The 20,070-nt window shown below is 37.7% G+C and overlaps 1 non-coding gene across 1 annotated transcript; it reads right to left on the bottom strand.

Annotated features, from left to right (window-relative positions):
* Window positions 1-15,463: 15,463 nt before the first annotated feature.
* LOC114207371 (U6 spliceosomal RNA) lies at window positions 15,464-15,570 on the bottom strand. The gene has a single exon (XR_003608846.2). It is a non-coding gene; the product is annotated as a U6 spliceosomal RNA (small nuclear RNA).
* Window positions 15,571-20,070: the final 4,500 nt, after the last annotated feature.

The following is a 20,070-nucleotide window of genomic DNA, read 5'->3' as shown; positions in this document are numbered from 1 at the left end:
TGCAGTACGTGCCCTCCTTAATACCTACCAATGGGCTAACCAATCCCCCCTCCCCCATCTCCTCTAAAACCCTGTTTGTTTCTCAGAGTCCATAGTCTCTCATGGTTCATCTCTCCCTCCAATTCCTCCCCCCCCTTTTTTCCCTTCCTTCTCCTAGTGTCCTCCATGCTATTCCCTATGTTACACAAATAAGTGAAACCATATGATAATTGACTTTCTCTGCTTGACTTATGAGGAAAGATGGCAGAGGAGTAGGGGACCCTATTTCAACTGGTCCCCGGAATTGAGCTGGATATCTACCAGACCACTCTGAGCACCCACGAAACCAACCTGAGATGTAAGAAGATCTGGATCTCTACAAACAGAATATCACAGGCGGTTGGTTTTGAGGTATGAAGCAGGAAGCCCTGATTCCATGGGCAGATATCGGAGGATAAAGGGCAGTGGGAGGGTCCCTGGCCGTGGGGATCCTACACCGCCGGTGAGTGATAACCTCATGCACTGGGGACGGGGCACAAACTTGCAGACCAGTAACGGTGGGGAAAGGACTTTAGGGCAGCCCCCGGGGCGGAAACCCACAGCAGCGGGGTTGTGCGTGCAAACTGGGAGTAGCTGGTGGTTTTAGAAGCACAGAGGGACTTTTTTTTAATCTTGTTTAGTACTCAGAGTGTATTTTGCATCTGTAGATACTTGTCTTTCATCTCTAGAAAATACTCAGCCACTATCATTTTGAATCTTGCCTCTATGCTATTCCATCTTTTCCTTCTGGAACTTATATCTGGGTGTGTGTTGGTTCTTCTAAATAGATACTCTGTGCTTCTTTCTTCTCTTCCATAGTTGTCATGATTTTATCGATATATACTGTATTCAAGGTAAATATTCACTGCCATTGTCCATCTTCCCCAATTTGCTCTTTCTGTTCTGCCAAGAGTTTAATCCTATCAATTGACATTTTTCCAATTTTAAAAACATTTTTTGTCAGAATTTCCAATTAGATCTTGTTTCTCTCTATTTTGATTTCTTATTTATATTTGTAGATATTATTTCTTTCTTACTATTTGATGATTTCATAAATATCTATTTTAAAGTCATTTTGAAATTGCTCTATCACTTTTAATTATCTTCTTCATTATGCAGACAGTGGCTCTGCTTCTCCATGTTAAAATTCTAATTGGCACAGAAAAGCAGGTGCCAAAGTTAAAAAAAAAGTAAAGAATAAATATCTACAAATTAACTTTCATCTTTCATCTGAGAAGTGAGAAAAGATAAACACCGTTTGATTTTAAGTATGGAATGTACAGGTTCTATTCCATGTGATCCATCTGTAAATACACAGTCCAGGCAATATTACATCTGCCCCTATCTTCCAGGTGATGAGTGAGAGTATCATGACATGATCTCTTACCTGCACCATGGCATTAGCCTCCTAACTCTTATACTCCCTCCCCTGGTCGACCCTTTTCCCAAACCAAAGTCTTTATAACATTAAAATAACAATAACAATAAGAAAAAAGCCTACAATGCTTTCTGTCTATATTCATTGGTTTTGAAACTCTCAATATCAGTTGAATTTCCTGAGAATTACCAGAGACTCTTGTTAAGATGCAGATTCTGACTCTGCAGGTCTGAGGTGGGGTCTGAAAACCTGCATATTTTACGAGCTTTCAGGTGATGTTTATCTTGCCAGTTATACTGGATTGCAATTCTATGTAACCTGGACTTAGCCTTCCTCTCCTACCCAATTTCATACCCTTCAACTCTTACTCAGGCTGTCTGCATTGGTCTTAAAGACCAAGATTGTTACAGCCTGGGACTTGGACTTGGACTTGGGATCAATTTCTGGTTTACTCCCTCACTTCCTTCTGGTTCCTGCTCTGATATGACCTCCTCCCAGGGCTGTCCTCTGAATTGCTCACCTAATACACCCCCCACTCTTCACTACATCATTCTTTACTGTCTCTTCCTTTCTCTTCATAGTGAGACAGAGAAGCTGAAGGGACCCCATGAGAGAAAAAGCTGGGTTTTTTTCATTCTTTATTGACTTCTATTCTTGCTATGACCTACACTCCCACTCCACTTTGCACATGCCCTGTAATGCAAATCACTTATGTCCTCCTTGTAAGGGACAAGGAGATAATGGTTCTCAAGAATAAACAACATATATGGAAGGGCCAGGTGAGAATGACCAGAGGAATCTCTCATATGTATATTCCAGACCACTGGCACTAGACATCTCCAAGCCAAGGCCCCCTGGCTCCAAGGAATAACACCTGGGACCTCGTCTTTGTTCTAACGGGTTCCTGGATGCCTGAGAGAACACAGACACCAGACTACCATCCTCATTAAAATCCCACAGACCTCAAACAAAGATAAGACACCCTCTTTTCCTTTCCAAGTCTCCTGGATTCTCCATCTGTATCTCTTTCTATATCTATCTATCTATCTATCTATAGATAGATAGATAGATATCTTCAATAAGCTTTGCTTTCACCTCCTGCTGGTTCACATTTGATTTCCATCCTGCCTGCAGCCTTGGACCCTCCTGACTGATCATGCAGGATCTCCCCCCCTCCCCGTGAGTCCTCAGAATCGGCCCACTAGTACGAATAACACTTATATTTAATCTATATTATGTATAAATATATATATGTTTATATAAGTATACATAAATTGTGGATATAATATAAATATATAAAGTATATATATAATATATATATATTTCTTTAATAATTTGTTTGCCTTATTAAAACATGTATTCCATTAGACCTTCGAATCTTCTACTCCTGTTACTCACTAGATAATAAACTCTTTGAAGTTCTAGAACTTGATTGTCTCTCATGAATAGAATTGCACTTAACAAATCTAATGTGGTCAATAACCACTTTGTGAAGACAAGACTGAATGCAAGTACTTTGTGATCTTACTTGTGTAGCCAGCTCCTAGTTCCAACATGGGGAGATTCCAGAGGCAGTGCTGACTTCTACTTTAAGTGAAAACCTGCCCTGTACTTAGGTATGTTAGGCAGAATTCTAAGACCATCCCCCAAATTTCTGGTCCCTGAGGTACATATACCTTCTTCTGCTTATTTAGTCAAACACTAATCTAGGTGCAGTGGTGAAGGGATTTTACAGATATGATTAAAATCCCAAATCAGCTGATGGTTAGATAAGGAGATTATCCTCCAGTGGACCTAACACAAGTGAGTCTTTAATATATGGACAGGTTCTTCAAGAGAGAAATTTGAAGCATAAGAGAAATCCAGCATGAGGAAGATTCTCTGTTGCTGGCTTTGAAGGGGGGGTCACATGGCAAGATGTGATTCATATAGACAGTAAAAATTAAGAAACATTGATCTATAGAATATATGTGAGATTAGAATCAAGGGATGTAGGGTGTCCTGGAAGTCTGTCTGGCCTTGCTGTGATGACTGAAAGAAAAACAATGCCATATTAGCCATTAAGTCTAGGGAAGGATGGAGTTGTAAGACATGAAGGAGAGTGGCTCTAATTATACAAGTAATTGTTTTCTTTAAAACATAAATAAATATGTAAAGGAAGAGCTGCATATGAAAATTTGCAAAAACACAAATATAGCATTCATTAATTCTAGGTGGCAGGTGTATGTCATGCATATTTTGTTATTTAAAAATTAAAGCACAGCTTAATTTTTTTATTTTAAAGATTTATTTATTTATTTATTTATTTTAGTGGGGGAGGGGCAGAGGGAGAGAATCTAAGCAGATTTCTCACTGAGCTCAGAACCCAATGCAGGGTTCAATCTCATGATCCATGAGATCATGACCTGAGCAGAAATCAAGAATCAAGAGTCAGATGTTTAATTCACTGAGCCACCCAGGTGCCCCAGCACAACTTAACTTTAAATAAAAACTGTTATATACAAAAAGAATTTATGAAACCTGTAAACTTGCTTCACCAATTGGGATAAAAAGAACTTCCCTGACTTCCTTATTCTAGAGTATAGCAACTCCAAATCCCATCTATGAGAACTGAATGTCTATCTACTGTTACATCAATTTCCAGTAGAATCAAAATTTAGATAAGCACCTTTGAGAGCAGAAGAAGCCACAGCCATTTTTCAGTGTTGCTGTTATTGCTACTGTTGTCCTAATATTCTAGTAGGGGAGACACACAGGCAGACAATTGGACAACAGTTAGTTGAAGGAAATAAAACAGTAACAGCTACCTTTACCATGGTGGTCAGGAAAGAGCTTATGAAGATATGTCACTTGAGTTGAGAACAATGAGAAGGATACCTTCAATGTTCTGGGAAAAGTGTTCTTGGCAGAAAGAAAGCCAAATGTGACCACTCTGATGGGGGAGGAGCTGAGCTTGTTCAAGTTTTGGAAATTTCTGGTGATTTTATTCACCTTACCCCATCCCCTTTCTGGGTCAGCACAGCATGGCCAGGAGGAAGTGGCTTAATTCTCAATTCCTTCCATCTGGATGAAAGGAGCAGAGCAGAATTTGTTAGTATGATCCAGTCTGCCTGAGGGCTGCCAGGGGACTGAATTTTGGGGCGTCAGACAGGAACAGTGGCATAGCTGGAGGAAACCACAGAAGGCAGTGCTGGGTATCATGATGGGTAGAAACTGCAGTGAGACTGTAAACCTATAGATATATGAAGGCAAAAGACTGGCACAGAAATATATTAGAACACTGAAGGCCCTGAAAGGCTGGAGTGAGATTCTTTGAGAAATTAAGACATTTAAAAGCAGTCATGTATGTGGTGGGTGGGGGGAAGCAAACTTCCAGTTATAAAATAAAGAAATCCTGGGGATGTAATGTACAGCATTACATGGTGACTATAGTTAACAATACTGTATTACATATTTGAAAATTACTAAAAAAGGAGATCTTAAAAGGTCTCATCCCAAGAAAAAAAATATAACTATGTAAGATGACAGATGTTAACTAGACTAATTGTGGTGATCATTTTGCAATATACACATGTCAAATCTTTATGTTGTACTCCTGAAATAATATAATAAGTCAATTGTACCTCAATTAAAAAAGCAAAACAAAACAAAGACAATATCTTGCTGTTCACATTGACCTTGTTTTGTGTTCTTTTTTTTAAAAGATTTTATTTATTTATTTTACAAAGCAGGGAGAGCAGCAGAGGGAGAGGGAGAAGCATGCTCCCTGCTGAACAGGGAGCCCCATGAGGGGGGCTCAATCCCAGGAACCTGGGATCATGACCTGAGCTGAAGGCAGTTGCTTAACCGACTAAGCCACCAGGTGCCCCTGTTTTGTATTCTAAAGCAGAAGCCATCAATGAAGAAACACATGCATGAGATTTAGTAAAGAAGGATTTTAAAATGACTGTCTGAAACATGCTGATTCAAGGAAGACACAAAGAACAAAAGGAAATCAGGAAAAATGACATATCAATAAAAAACAGTACCAACAAGGAGATATAAATTATTAAAAGAATTGGAGCCTAAAAAAATGTAGTAATTGAATTGAAAATTCACTAACAGAGTTCAACAACATAATTGAACAGACAGAAGAAAGAATCAACAAATCTGAAGGCAAATCATTTGAAATCATCAAGTCCAAGAAGAAAAAAAGAAAAAAGAATAATGGAAAGTGAACAGAGCCTAGGAGACTTGTGGGACACACTCAAGCAAACCAGCATACACAGGATGGGCATTTTAGAAGAGGGAAAAACAGGGTCAGAGAAATTATTTGAAGAAATAATGGCTGAAAGCTTCCCAAAATTGAGGACATGCATGGATACACAAATCCAAGAAATTCAACACCTTCAACTTAGGTAAACCCAGAGATCCACACCAATACACATTATAATCAAACTGTGGGAAGTCAAAGACAAATTGAGAAATTTGAAAACTAGATAAAAAAGGGCTGCAATTGCATTACAACTTCACTTAGGGATGACCTCATCCAAAGTAGTAATGGAAAATCCTACCAATGGGCAGAGTTTTGAACAGTGTAATGGGTCATATACCCGATGTGGAAGGAGGAATACCCTGAGGGGTGCCTAGGTGGCTCAGTCAGATAAGGGGCTGACTCTTGATTTTGGCTCGGGTCATGATCTCAGGGTACTGGAATCAAGCCCTGCATAGGGCTCCACACTCACCAGGAAGTCTGCTTCTCTCCCTCTCCCTCTCCCTTTGCCCCTCACCCTGCTCTTTCCCTCTCTCTTTCTTTCTCTTTCTCTCTCTCGCTCTCAAACAAATAAATAAGTCTTGGGGCATCTGGGTGGCTCAGTCAGGTAAGCATCTGCCTTTGGCTCAGGTCGTGATCCTGGGGTCCTGTGATTGAGTCTGGTATTGAGCTTCCAGCTCAGCAAGGAGTCTGCTTCACCCTCTCCCTCTGCCCTTCCCCACCACTCATGCTCTCTCTCCCTCAAATAAATAAATAAAATCTTTTTTAAAAATCTTAAAAAAAAATAACCTGAGATTAGAATATATGGTAATTCATGAGCAGTGGCCAATGGGGTGGTCAACTGGCCAAGGGCCTGAATAGAGAACAATCAGATTAAGGACAAGATGGTCTGAAGTGGAGACATAGGCATGGGCACAAAGTATGAAGACCTTTGTACACATTAATGCCCAGCAGAGAGCATCTACCATGGAAAAGGCACAAGATCACAAGGTGACAAAATGTCTCACCCAGTTGACATCAGCCAGCCTCTGACACTGGGCATTCAGTACTGGCATGATGGCAACAAAAGTAAAACAGCTGTTTTGGCAGAGACAGAAGTTATGCATGGACTTCTTCTAACCATGGCTAATCTAGCTTCCTTCCACCTTGTTCTCAAGTATAATTTCTTCTTCTAGTGATTGACATGGGAATATCCACTTCCTTCTGATTTTCCATCCTCTCCCAGAGCAAAGCGACCCAGTCTTGTGAACCATTACAAAACAGATGATTATCCAAGTTCACACTATGTTTCTCTAAATAAGGCATCTGACAAGTGGATAAAAAAAAGTCATTGGGATTCAGGAAGTGAGAATCCTTTTTGCTAAGGAAAGCATAACTAAGGGAGCTAGAAATTTAATTGGATAGTCAAGAACTTGCAGGCATATTGTTTAAATTGACATTTGGATTTCATTGTTCAAAATCTGTACCCTGGCTCTGAGTTAGAGCATGAGCAATGAATATGTGTTAAAGCACTTCTGAGACCATGATTATAACTGTTTTCAAAACATTCAGATATTGACAAAGTGTCTTCAGAGCCCTTTCATTTCAGGCAAAAGAAGTAATCAATTTCTTGACATAAACAAGTGACCAGCAAATACTCAGTGACATCTTCTGACTTCCCCAAAATTAATGACTCAGCATTTAGTTCCCAGACTGACTTTTCCTACTTTGAGTTGCTAATTTCCTTAACTATTTAAAGTCATGCTTCCAGGTGTCAGAGGAGTTAGGTGTTCCTTTTCCTTCTTAAAATCCTTGTGTGTTCAAGTGATGGCTGTCTGCATGACCATGGAATATTTTAATACCATGACACTCTAAGAGTAGAGAAGGTGATTATATTTGAGACTGTCTACGTGTATTAGGAATTTATCTGAACCCAACCATTTTCAGTAAACCAATCCATAACCTTTCTCAATGTCTCCATATGTTAATATTTCTCCAGTTCTCTGTGGAAATTTTCACTTCACGGTATGTTGTCAAAAGAGAAAGATTCTCCCCTCTATGTGCATCAATACTGATTGTACTTCAGGAAAATTCAATTCAATAAATAAACTTTCCTGTCACAGCCAAAGCCATGACAGGAAGTAAGCAGTGGTTCAGAAGCTTATTAGCCCAAATGGGATTCCTGAGTAAAAGCTTCAATACAGGCTTCCTGAAATTCATAGGCAGAAGACCCATAATTGGTTTTCCTATTTCCACCTGCCAACTGGACATCATTGGATGACTTACAAGTGCTTATCTGAAGCTATGAAAATTCAGTAATTATCACATCTGCCCTCCCCCGGCCTCCTCATATCCAAATAGCCATCAAACCTTGCCATATTATACCACTTTAATTTTAAAATCTCCCCCCCAACACACACACACACACACACACACACACACACACACACACACACACACACTTTCCATCCACACTGCCTCTGTCTTATTAGTCTCTTTTTTTCTTCAGCAGCTTTATTTGTCTTTCTGTCTCTGGCCCCTGTTCCTTTGAGAACTTCCTTTGCCCAGCTGACTGGATTCCGTCTCCAAAACAATTGTTGTATCATTCCAGGTCTGGAAATGCTTAGATGGCTTCCAATCATGCATAACAATGAGGAACAGTCAAAGGGACTCTTGGCAAAAAGTCCTCATATTGATTTACAGCTTCCGTTCTGCTGGTCCCATAACACATTCTCTGCTTGAGCAGGACAAGATGATTTTAGTGACCCAGATGTCCCTGATCTTCCCTGCCTCCATTTCTTTACATGTAGTGGTGTGCAGCTCTCCTCTACTCTCCGCATACACCTCATCTTTAGAAAACCCTCCAGACAAAGAGATCCTTTCTTCTGTACTACAGTGGCCATTTGCATTTATTATCAGAAGGCTTGCCACAATTCATTGAGACAGAATGAAACTTTCCCGTGTGAACTGATGGCAGCAATACCTACCTCTTGCTCATAAGTCATTTTTGAATTAATGAATAGACAAATAAAAGAACGATTGTCACTGACCTCCCCTTCCTTTCTGTTCCCCTCCCCCAACTCTAATGCAGAAACAAGATGGATGGAATCTTCAGTGGCATCTCTCTAGGGTCTTTATCCCTTTGTTCCAGCATGACATGCTAACATCCCTGCCTCAGGGACCAGAGTTGACCTTTTATCTGGCCTCCAAATCACCTTGCCAACACTCATGGCCACCGAACTGACTTATCTCACTAATAAAAAATCCTTCCATAACACTTTCATTTTATAAAATATTGAATAATTAAATTGTCAAATGTGAATTGCACTACCAAGAATTGTAAGCATTTAAAATTCTTGTATTTGCTTCAAATTTTTAAAATTAAAAAATAATAATTTTTAGTAAATTCTAACTTAGTGCCATACCCTGTGTCATTCTCCCTTATTCCCATCTTATTTCTCAGCCCTGGTCAGAAGCAACCTCTATCTTGAATCCAACCCATTTTTATAGTTTTACATAAACACACACACACTAATTTTCAAAAAGGATGGATTGCATTGCTTTAACAAATTAGCATACTGATTGTGTGTTTTTAATTTATATAAATGTGATCACTTGGACATATGCTGCATTCAAAATATGCTTTGATATCTACCTTTACGTAACCATTGAGATAAATTTTTCCTATTATCGGATACATAGAATACTATATTGTATTTAATATTATATTTAATTTGTCTTTTTGAAGAATGCGTAAGCCATATATATTTTTTCTGTTTACAAGTATTGCTACAATAAATATTCATGCACCTGTACCAGAGTTAATATTTATACATACTCTTTGTGTGTGTATATATATACATACATATATATACTTTATACACAATCTTTATATATATATGTATTCTTTGCATATATAGTCTTTCTTTGCTGGGTCATTTTTTATTTTAATTGATATTAAAATGTGTTCTTTAAATTTTATACTAATTTACATTCCCATCAAAAATTCTAAATATTATATACATTCTAAATTGATTTTCTTAATTGATCATATTTCCTGTCACTTTGCTTATTGTATTTTTTGTGATTATTTTTGTTATAAAATGCTAGTTTTTTACAAAGTCAGATTACATAATCTTTCTTTCTTTGATCTTTTTTTTACTTTCTTCTTGAAAAATATATTCCTTACCTGATGTCATAAATATTCTCTCTTTTATTCCTTCCAATAATTTTGATGCTTCCTCTTCCATATTTTGCTTGTATCATGGGTTGGGTAAATATTTTTGTTTAGAATTATATCTATCACATGCCATATACATTTTGAGGATATCCTAAATCCTTGAATTCTTATTAAAACACATTTACAAAAAAAAAAACACATTTACTTTATATAAATTTTAAACTGACATGTATTAATTGACATATAATGTGTGTTCCAAAGGACACATTAACTATACAGATTGATAAATTTTTACCACCACTCTGATCAAGAAACAGAACAGTAGAGTAATAGAGAAGTCCTCCTCAAATCCTCTCTAAGTTATTATCCCTACAGATAAATATTTCTTAACTTGTTACACATAACTATAAACATACCTATAAACATAATTGATATATATGAGCTAAACCCAACTATTAAAAAGGAAATTATCAAATTGCAAAAAAAATCAAAATTAATTATATATTGCTTAAATTATATATACCAAAAATAATAAATCATTTGTGTTTAAGGTTATTAAAAAAAAACCAGTTGTATTCTAATCAAAATGCAGCTAATATAATAATGTTAATATAAGAAATAGAAACTAAGAAAATAAGTGATTATGCCAAAATTTATTTACCCATCCTGGTGCTGATAAACGTTTGGGCTGCTTCCACTTTGGACTCACATAAACATTGAGGCTATGAGTAGAGATAGATAGTTCTATCTATCATCTATCTATCTATCTGTCTATCTTCCTATCTATCTTTTCATGAATGCCATTCTTTTGGGCATATGCTTGGTGATAAAACTGCTGGTCATACAGTATGCAAGAATTTAAATTTAGTAGATACTGTAAAACAGATTTCCAAGGGACTGTACCAATTTACACTCCCACAAGCAATGTGAGAGAATTTTAGTACTAAAGAATTATCTTTGTTTTGCTTTTGTTTTCAATTATAGTCATTCTGATACATAGGTAACAGCATCAGATTGTAGTATAATTATTTCTACAATAACTAATCATGTAAAGGACATTTTCATGTTTACTAGCAATTTTGATAGACTTTTTGTAACGTGACTTTTAAGACTGTTCCTTAATTTTAAAATTGTACTGTCTGCCTTTTTTTTTTTTTTTTTTTTTTTAGTGACTGCTAGAAATCCAGGTCTCTCTGCAGCAGGTTGTTTCCCATACCCTTGAGAGTATGTTCTGATGAGCACAAAGTCTTAAGTTTACTATAACTGAATCTACCAATCATTTCCTTTATAATCAGGGCTTTTCATGCCCTGTTTAAGAAAACTTTGTCTACTCGAAGATGATAAAAATATTCTTATATGTAATCTTCAATAAACTTTATTGTTTTACCATTAATATTAGATCTACAATCCACTTCAAACTAATTTCCACACAAGGTGTAAAATAGAGGTTAAGATAATTTTTTCTATATAGATATTTTCTTGATACAGCATTATTTATTAGACAAATCTATTACTTTTACCTTCATTGTTCTATTTGTATATTTTTACATGAATACCACACTACCTTCCTTACTATAATATTATAATAAATCTTGACATCTACAAATGTAAGTTGCCTAACTTATTCTTTTTCCGGATTAACTTCACTATCCTTGGTCTTTTTTGCTTCCATATACATTTTAGAATCAATGCGAAATTTTTCACCAAAAAAACAAACAAAACAGCTCAGACTTTAGTTGAAATTGTAATAAATCAATGGGCTGACTTTTAGGGAGCCCTAACAATTTTATTTCATCAAGCCTTTAATCCCTTAATATGAAATGTTATTCCTTTTATTTAGATGTACTATATTTTCTCTCAGGAATATTTTATAGTTCCTTGTGTCAATGCCTTCCAAATCTTTTCTAGATTTATTTCTAGAGTTGCTTTATGGTACTATAAATGATAGCCATTTTTGAAATATTATCTTTTAATTATTTGTGACAGTATACCTATAAAAATATTTATCCTATTGAGCATGAATCTTACTAAATTTACTCAATAATTTTAATAATTTATCTCTAGACATTTTTGGATTTTCTAAGTACATAATCCCATCATGAATGGGTGCTATGTTACATCAAATGTACTTTCTGTAACTGTTAATGATCAAAGGAACTGCTCATTTATTTTGCTACTATAGTGAATTACATTGTTTGATTTTCAAATGTTAAACCAACTTTGTATTCCTGGAATAAACCTCATTTATTTATGATGTATTGTCTTATTAGTATATCTCTGGATTTAAACTACTAATATTATGCATCTATGTTTATGAGAAAAATTAGCTAGTAATTTTCCTTTCGTGTAATATCTTGATAGATTTTAGTTTCAAGTTTATTCTGGTCTTTCAAAAGGACTTGGGCAATTTTCTCCCATTAATTATGAATTCAATTTACTTCATAGACCTAGGACTATTTAGAGTTTCTATTTCTTCTTGTGTGTGTTTTGTTAAGTTGCATTTTCCTAGGATTTCATTCATTTCATCTATTTTGTCAAATTGATTTACATAGAGTTGTTAACTGTTCACATATATGCATTCTATTATGGGTGATTTGTGCATTACACATATTTTTCTTCATTAGTCTTGCTAGTAGTTTATCAAATTTATTAGTCCTTTCAAATGATCAACCCTTTATTTTGTTGATTTTCTCAACTGTGCATTTATGTTGCCTTTTTATAATTTTCTACCATCTGTTTTCTTTAAAATTAATTTGATGCTTTTTTACTAAATAATTAATGTCTCCTCTCCCTTGCTTGATTATAAAAGAAATGTAGCTACTGTTTCTCTTTTCCTTTTATAGTCTTTTATTTTTTAGCTTGATCAATGTGTGGTAGACAGAATAAAGAGTGTCCCAAAAATGCCTGTGTTCTAATCCTTGGAATCTGTGAATATGTTACCTTGCATGGCAAAAAAAAAAAAAAAAAAGAATTTGAACAAGTGATCAGTTGGAGAATTTGAAATGGGAAGATTTTCCTGGATTATCTGTGTGGGCTCAAAGAAATCAAAAGGGTCTGGAGAAGAAAAAGAGGGAGTTAAGAAAGTCAGACAAGGAAATGTGACCATGGAAGCAGAAGGAGAGAATGGAGATTTAAAGATGTTACTTTGTTGGCTCTGAAGATGGAGAAAGGAGCCAAGAGCCAAAGAATGCATGTAGCCTTGAAAGCTGGAAAAGGCAAGAAAGTGTATTCTCCCCAAGGTATATGAAATGCATCAAACCTCCAGACATCTTGATTTTAGCCTAATGAGAATAATTTTAGACTTCTGACCTCCAGATTTTAAGATGATAAATTTGTGTTTTTCAAGAGCTAAATTTTTAGGCATTTGTTACAACAGCACTAGGAAACTAATATCACATATTTGACCAATTTTTGGTTATGGTTTCATTTGAACTTCGCTTTTTCCAGCTAGATTCAATCTTTTCCTCCTCAGCTATATCGTCAGTGGTTTCTTCCAGGTGGGTCAATGGATATTAAGCTTTACATTTCTTAAATGCCTTGACTTCACTCTGACACCTGCCATATAGTATAAAGGTATAACAAGTGTAAGCACTCTCAAGTCAGGTACTGTAAAGATAACAATTTAGCGACCTTATTTATTTATTTTTTAAATTTTATTTTATTATGTTATGTTAATCACCATACATTACATCATTAGTTTTTGATATACTGTTCCATGATTCATTAGTTGCGTATAACAGCCAGTGCTCCATTCAATACATGCCCTCTTTAATAGCCATCACCAGGCTAACCCATCCCCCCACCCACTCCCCTCTAGAACCCTCAGTTTGTTTCTCAGAGTCCATAGTCTCTCAGGGTTCGTCTCCCCCTCCGATTTCCTCCCCTTCATTTTTCCCTTCCTACTATCTTTTTTTTTTTTTTAACATATAATGTATTATTTATTTCAGAGGTACAGGTCCGTGATTCATCAGTCTTACACAATTCACAGTGTTCACCATAGCACATACCCTCCACAAAGTCGAGCCACCTCATCCCTCACACCCCCACCACTCCAGCAACTCTCAGTTTGTTTCTTGAGATTAAGAATTCCTCATATCAGTGAGATCATATGATAGACCTTATTTATTTTTAATGATGTAAAGCCCATTGTCAATCTAATTGCTCTTACTTTGTGGAAAATCTGCTTTCTCCCCCCTCTCGTAGATATTTAAGGTTATTTTCTATTTTTTTGTATTTTTCAAAAATTTGTTAGTAAGTACTATTCTGTCCTGATTCTATTTTCCCTCTTTATCGCTTTTCCTAAGGCTGTGAATACCTTAATAACCACTTAAAATACAGAATCATGTTTCAGTTTAACCACTCTAATATATTTCTCTAAATTATGTAGATAGAGACAAGGTTCTTATTTTATGCTACAATTGATCATTAAGGAAGAAGATGATGTCATCTTTCAAGGAAGAAAACAGAAAAGGTGGAAGAAAGAAAACAAAATGCTTGTTGTATATGTTAATTAAATTTCCTGAAGTTTTCTATAAAGTGTTGATAGTGCATGGATCTTTGCAAGATCCTTTTTTATAATTAAGTAAAGTAATTAAGTAAAAACAATTCGTAATTAGCAGAACACTCATATATGTGTGTATGTGCATGCACGCACATGCGCACACACACGTCAGCTCTCCCTTTCTTGTGACACGGCAATTTTCTTACTTTTTTTGATTTTAAACATTTTTTTAAAGATTTTATATTATTTGAGAGAGAGAGAGAACATGAGTCAGGGGGGAAGCAAAGGGAGAGGGAGAAGCAGACTCCCGCTGAGCAGGAAACCCAACACAGGGCCTCAATCCCAGGACCACAGGGATCATGGCCTGATCTGAAGGCAGTTGCTTAACCTACTGAGCCACCCAGGCATCCCAGTGAAATACCACTTTTCTTGTTAAAAATAAAATAAATGCTTCCTACAACTCAGTAGGAATTCTCATTATTCTTAGGAATAATTTTGTTTTAAAGTTATGAGTGTTGCACTTTTCTCTTTCGAAGAGTGACTAGTTGTATGGCATCAATGCATGCAGATAGCTTATTGAGAGGAATTCAAAGATATCTTAGGTGAAAATGACAGGAACTATGGCAAATGCAAGCACATTGGGAAGGGAGAAGGTGTTCATCATAAGAAGCTCCTCAAAGCCAGGCTGCTTCCTCAGGCCCCTCAGCTATGAACTTAACTTGTAAATGTTCCCCCTTCTCCCTGCCAATCCCAGCATCAAAATCTTCATTCCTGTGGTTGTCAGTGGTTGCCACAGAGGAGGCAATCTGTATTGATCCAAACAAGAAATGACAGAAAAATCTTGGCCTATGAAAGGATAGCCCTGAAGGATAAATCCCAGCATCACCACCAATCAGTGAGTTCACAACCCGCCTCTTCTCAGTTTCCCCTTCAAGGAAATGAAGATAGCAAATATAACTGCCTCTTGCAATAAGTATGAGGAACCAATGAGAAAACGTGCATGCAAATGGGCCAGATGTGAGATGTGGCCTGTAGATATAGCCTGCAGATACAGTATGTAGGGAACTAAGCACTAAATCTAAAGCATAGTCCAAAGCCAAGACATGCACTGAATGCTATTATTTATAACCTGTAGAGCAGTATATAATTGTTCACTGTAATAACAATATTCCTACGAATTTCTGTGTCACCCTTGCCCAGGGGCCATGTTAATCGTCTCTGTTTTATTCCAATTTTAGAATAGGTGCTACCAAAGCGAGCACACAACAATATTCTCAATAAGCATAAACACCTAACAGGTTTCCAAGAATTCTTTCCATTTCATGAGTCAGTTTTGGTGGAGGGGTTTGGTATATATACTGTAATCTGCAGGCAACCAACAGAACTGTGAAAGCCAGCCAGGAAACAGAGAGAGACAGCAGAGAGGGTTGGTGTACTAAAGCCTTAGAGTGTCCCTCAGGTCAGGTCAGGTGGAAGGGAAATAGTGTGTTTTTGTTTCCATTAGACAAGGATTACCTTGTACCAGCAGTAATATACAAGCCACTTAGCAAATTTATTTTCATTCAAACTGTAATGACATTCTGTGCAACATTCTCCAGAAGTTAACAGCTCTCCCAACAAGCAACAGCCTGTAGTTTGTGTGGCACTAATATGCAGCTAAATAGTTTGGGCTACTCAGACATCTGGCTCAAGGGAAACAGCTGGAAAAGCACAGCTATTAAGCTTTCGTTTGCCTTGAGAGCTTTCCCTACCAATGCCAAAGCGTTGTGGGAGACTCAAATACCTCATTGTGGCTCAGACCACTTTTCTAATTGCAGGTGGTGGTGTTATGCCTTCTTTTCCTCATTGTTGGGAAGTAAAATCCCATCTGGTTTTTCCTATTGGATCGTGTTATTTTGCATACACCTCATTACATTTAAAGCTCACCACATGCATGCAGGCAGAGAAAGACTTTATAGAAAAACAGTATATCAAGTCTAAAACCAAAAAGGAGTGTCTTAGACAGTGAGGATATTTGATGAAAGGGAAATTAAATCAAAACTTTTTTTTATTATTTTACCAGAAGTGCAGGGCCACAGAACTAATATCTGATGAGAGCTAATCAGATATATGTTAGTTATTTATTACTTATTTTTCCCATTTTTTAGTGTTCACTGAAATTTTGTTTATGGAAGAGAAGGAAGCATGGAGAGCTTGTGTACGTTGTCCAGAAAAACACACTTAGAACATGTCCATTCCGAGGGTAAGAACCCAAGTAGTCCCCATGGACCTTCCATACAACTCCCTAAATATATCAGATTCTAGGGGTAGCTCAGTTGGTTAAGCGTCTGCCTTCGGCTCAGGTTATTATCCCAGAGTCCCCCAACTGGCTTCCTGCTCAGCAGGGAATCTGCTTCTCCCTCCTCCCTTTGCCCCTCCCCCAGCTTGTGCATGTGCACACACGTGCACACGTGCGTTCTCTCTCTCTCTCAAATAAATAAAATCTTTAAATATAAATATATCAGATTCTAATTCTTGTCCAGAATTTTTTCAAATCTCATTAAATTTTAAAATTCTCCACATAAACTCCATAGTGGTAGTTTGCTGGAAATGTTAAATTCCAGATATTTCTGGATACTTTGTGTGTCTCAGTGGTTATTTGCTCAGAAAAAGATATAGATAAATAAATGACACTATCTACCTCAGCATCTTAGGTGGAAAGCTCATATGTGTAACTGTCCTGCTCAGATACATTTTAAATGGCCAGTAGTAGTAAGAATGCAAAGTGATCAAGGAAAGCATCAGAGCAAGATACTTTGGAGAGGTAGACAAGGACAAAATTATAACACATGGAGACTTAAAGTTTATGACCCATTCTTTTCTAAGTAAAAAAGGAAATCCTTCACAGTATTTTAAACAGGTGGGTGTTGATAACATGACTTGATTAGTGTTTTGAAAACTATGTACGGCTGTTGTCCAAGAAAGGATTCCCAGAGGAAGAAACGGCAGGAGATGAAGGTATCTTGGATTATGCCAAAGGCTTGAAGAAATAAATCAATAGACTGGATAATGGATTTGGATTTGGAGGCTACAAAAGTAGACCTATTGGAGGGGATTCTAAGGTTCTGGCTTATATAACTGGGTGAATGTTAGTATATCAATTCATCAGGGAACATGGGAAGAAGACCATGTATGAAGGGAAGTCCTTGAGTTCACTTTGGGACAACTTGAAATACATTTAGGATACTCAGCTGGGAGTGTCAAGCACTCAACTGCATGAGTGTGTTACACAGCAAAGTGTCCTGGGATGGAGACATGTACTTAGAAATAATTCTTAGTTGAGCCTGTTGCACAATTAAGATTGCTTAAAGAGGAGGGGGAGCAAGATGGCGGAGGAGTAGGAGACCTAGATTTCGTCTGGTCTCAGGAATTCAGCTGAATAGGGATCAAACCATTCTGAACACCTATGAACTCAACAGGAGATCGAACAGGAGAGTAGCAACAACTCTCCGAACAGAGAAGCGACCACTTACTGGAAGGTAGGACGTGCGGAGAAGTGAATCCGAGGCGATATTCGGGAGGATAGACGGCGGGGGAGGGGCCTCCGCCAGCCGCTTCTGGCAAGTGATAGAGCCGAGGAGCACAAAATCGGACCTTTTAGAAGTTGGCTCGGCGGAGGGAAGTCGCTGCAGTGGCTAAGCGGGGGGTGGAATCCTCCCGGGACAGTGTGGTCTCAGGACCCTTGGGGTCACAGAGAGACCGGGGTGCCTGAGTGCAGCAGAGCTCCCAGGTATCAGAGCAGGGAAGCCGGCTGCAGATACGGAGCAGAGTCGCGGGCTCTTAGCTCGGGGTTGCCATAAACTGTGATCTGCGGCCCAGTCGGGGCACGGCTCCCCCAGCAGGGACCCAACAAGCAGCAGATCCGGGGAGAATCCCCTTCCTTCCCGGGGAGGGGCGGTGCGGGAACGCACTGCAGGGATCTGCTGGGTTTGGAGACTCCGCGCGGGGTCGGGTGCCAGAGATAGCAGCGCTCGATCACAGGCCGGGTGAGCACGGATTGCGGCCGGAGACCGGGGAGACGGAAGTGACTGCTTTTCTCTGGGGGCACACTGAGGAGCGGGGCCCCGAGTTCTCAGCTCCTCCAAGTGGAGATTGGGAGGCCACCATTTCTGCCCTGGGCCTCCAAAGCTGTGCCGAGAGCTTGCAGGGAACAAAAGCTCCTGAGAGCAAACCGGAGCAGCTTCCTTAGCCCGGACCGACAAGGGCGGGGCAATTCCGCCTCCGGCAAAGACATTTGGAAACCACAGCAACAGGCCCCTCCCCCCAGAAGATCAACACAAACAGCCAGCAAGCCAAGACCAAGTTGATCGATCAAGGAGAATAGGAGAACTCCAGCGCTAAGGGAATACTGCACATAGATTCATGGCTTTTTTTTTTTTTTTTTACCATGATTCATTATTTCATCAAAGTTAATTTTTGTTGACTGTTTTTTTTTATTTTTCTTTTTCCCTTTTTCAACCAACATCTTATAAATCCCTTTTTTAAAAAAAAAAAACATTTTTTATTTTTCATTTTTAGAGTCATATTTTATCCCTTCATAGTAGTTACCCTTATTTTTGGCATATATATATAAGTTGTTCTCTCTTTAAAATTTTGAGGTACAGTTTCTTCTAACAGATCAAAATATACCCTAAATCACTAGTGTATGGCTTTGTTCTAGTCTCCTGCCTGATCACATTCTCTCCCTTTTTCCTTTTTTTTTTTCTTAAATCTTCTTTCTTTTTTCAAACAACTTATCTTACCAAGTCCTTTTATAAAATCTTTTATAATTTTCATCTTTACAGTCATCTTCCATCCCTTCATTGTATCAGCCCTTATTTTGTACATATATGTCTTTCTTCCTTTAAAATTTTAGGAGGCACTTTTTTCTAACAGACCAAAATACGCCCAAAATCTAGTGTGTGGCACTGATCTATGTACTAGCCTGATCATATTTGATCATATTCTCCCTTTTTTGTATTGTTTTGTTTTAGTTTTTATCTTTTTTTTTCTTTTTTTTTTCTTTCTTTTTCTCTTTCTTTTTTCTTTCTTTCCCTTTCTTTTCCCCTGGTGTCAGGTCTTTTCTGATTTGTATACAGTATATTTGCTGGGGACGTTGTAAACCTGTTAGCATTTTGTTCTCTCATTCATCTATTCTCCTCTGGACAAAATGACAAGACGAAAGAAATCACCTCAGCAAAAAGAACAAGAGGTAGTACCCTCAGCCAGGGACCTACTCAATACGGATATTAGTACGATGTCAGACCTAGAGTTCAGAATCATGATTTTAAAGATACTAGCTGGGCTTGAAAAAAGCGTGGAAGTTATTAGAGAAACCCTTTCTGGAGAAATAAAAGAACTAAAATCTAACCAAATCGAAATCAAAAAGGCTATTGATGAGGTGCAATCAAAAATGGGGGCACTAAATGCTAGGATAAATGAGGCAGAAGAGAGAATCAGCGATATAGAAGACCAAATGATGGAAAATAAAGAGGCTGAGAAAAAGAGAGAGAAACAACTACAGGATCACGAGGGCAGAATTCGAGAGATAAGTGATATGATAAGACGAAACAACATTAGAATAATTGGGATCCCAGAAGAAGAAGAGAGAGAGAGAGGGGCAGAAGGTATATTGGAGCAAATTATAGCAGAGAACTTCCCTAATGTGAGGAAGGAAACAGGCATCAAAATCCAGGAGGCACAGAGAACCCCTCTCAAAATCAATAATAATAGGTCAACACCCG

The sequence above is a fragment of the Eumetopias jubatus genome, unplaced genomic scaffold (assembly GCF_037043125.1).
Source record: "Eumetopias jubatus isolate StellerSeaLion01/CBP00866 unplaced genomic scaffold, mEumJub1_p1.0 scaffold_3, whole genome shotgun sequence".
Classification (NCBI taxonomy): Eukaryota; Metazoa; Chordata; class Mammalia; order Carnivora; family Otariidae; genus Eumetopias; species Eumetopias jubatus.
The sequence above is the reverse complement of the archived record's forward strand: the minus strand, read 5'-3'. Positions and strand labels throughout refer to the sequence as shown.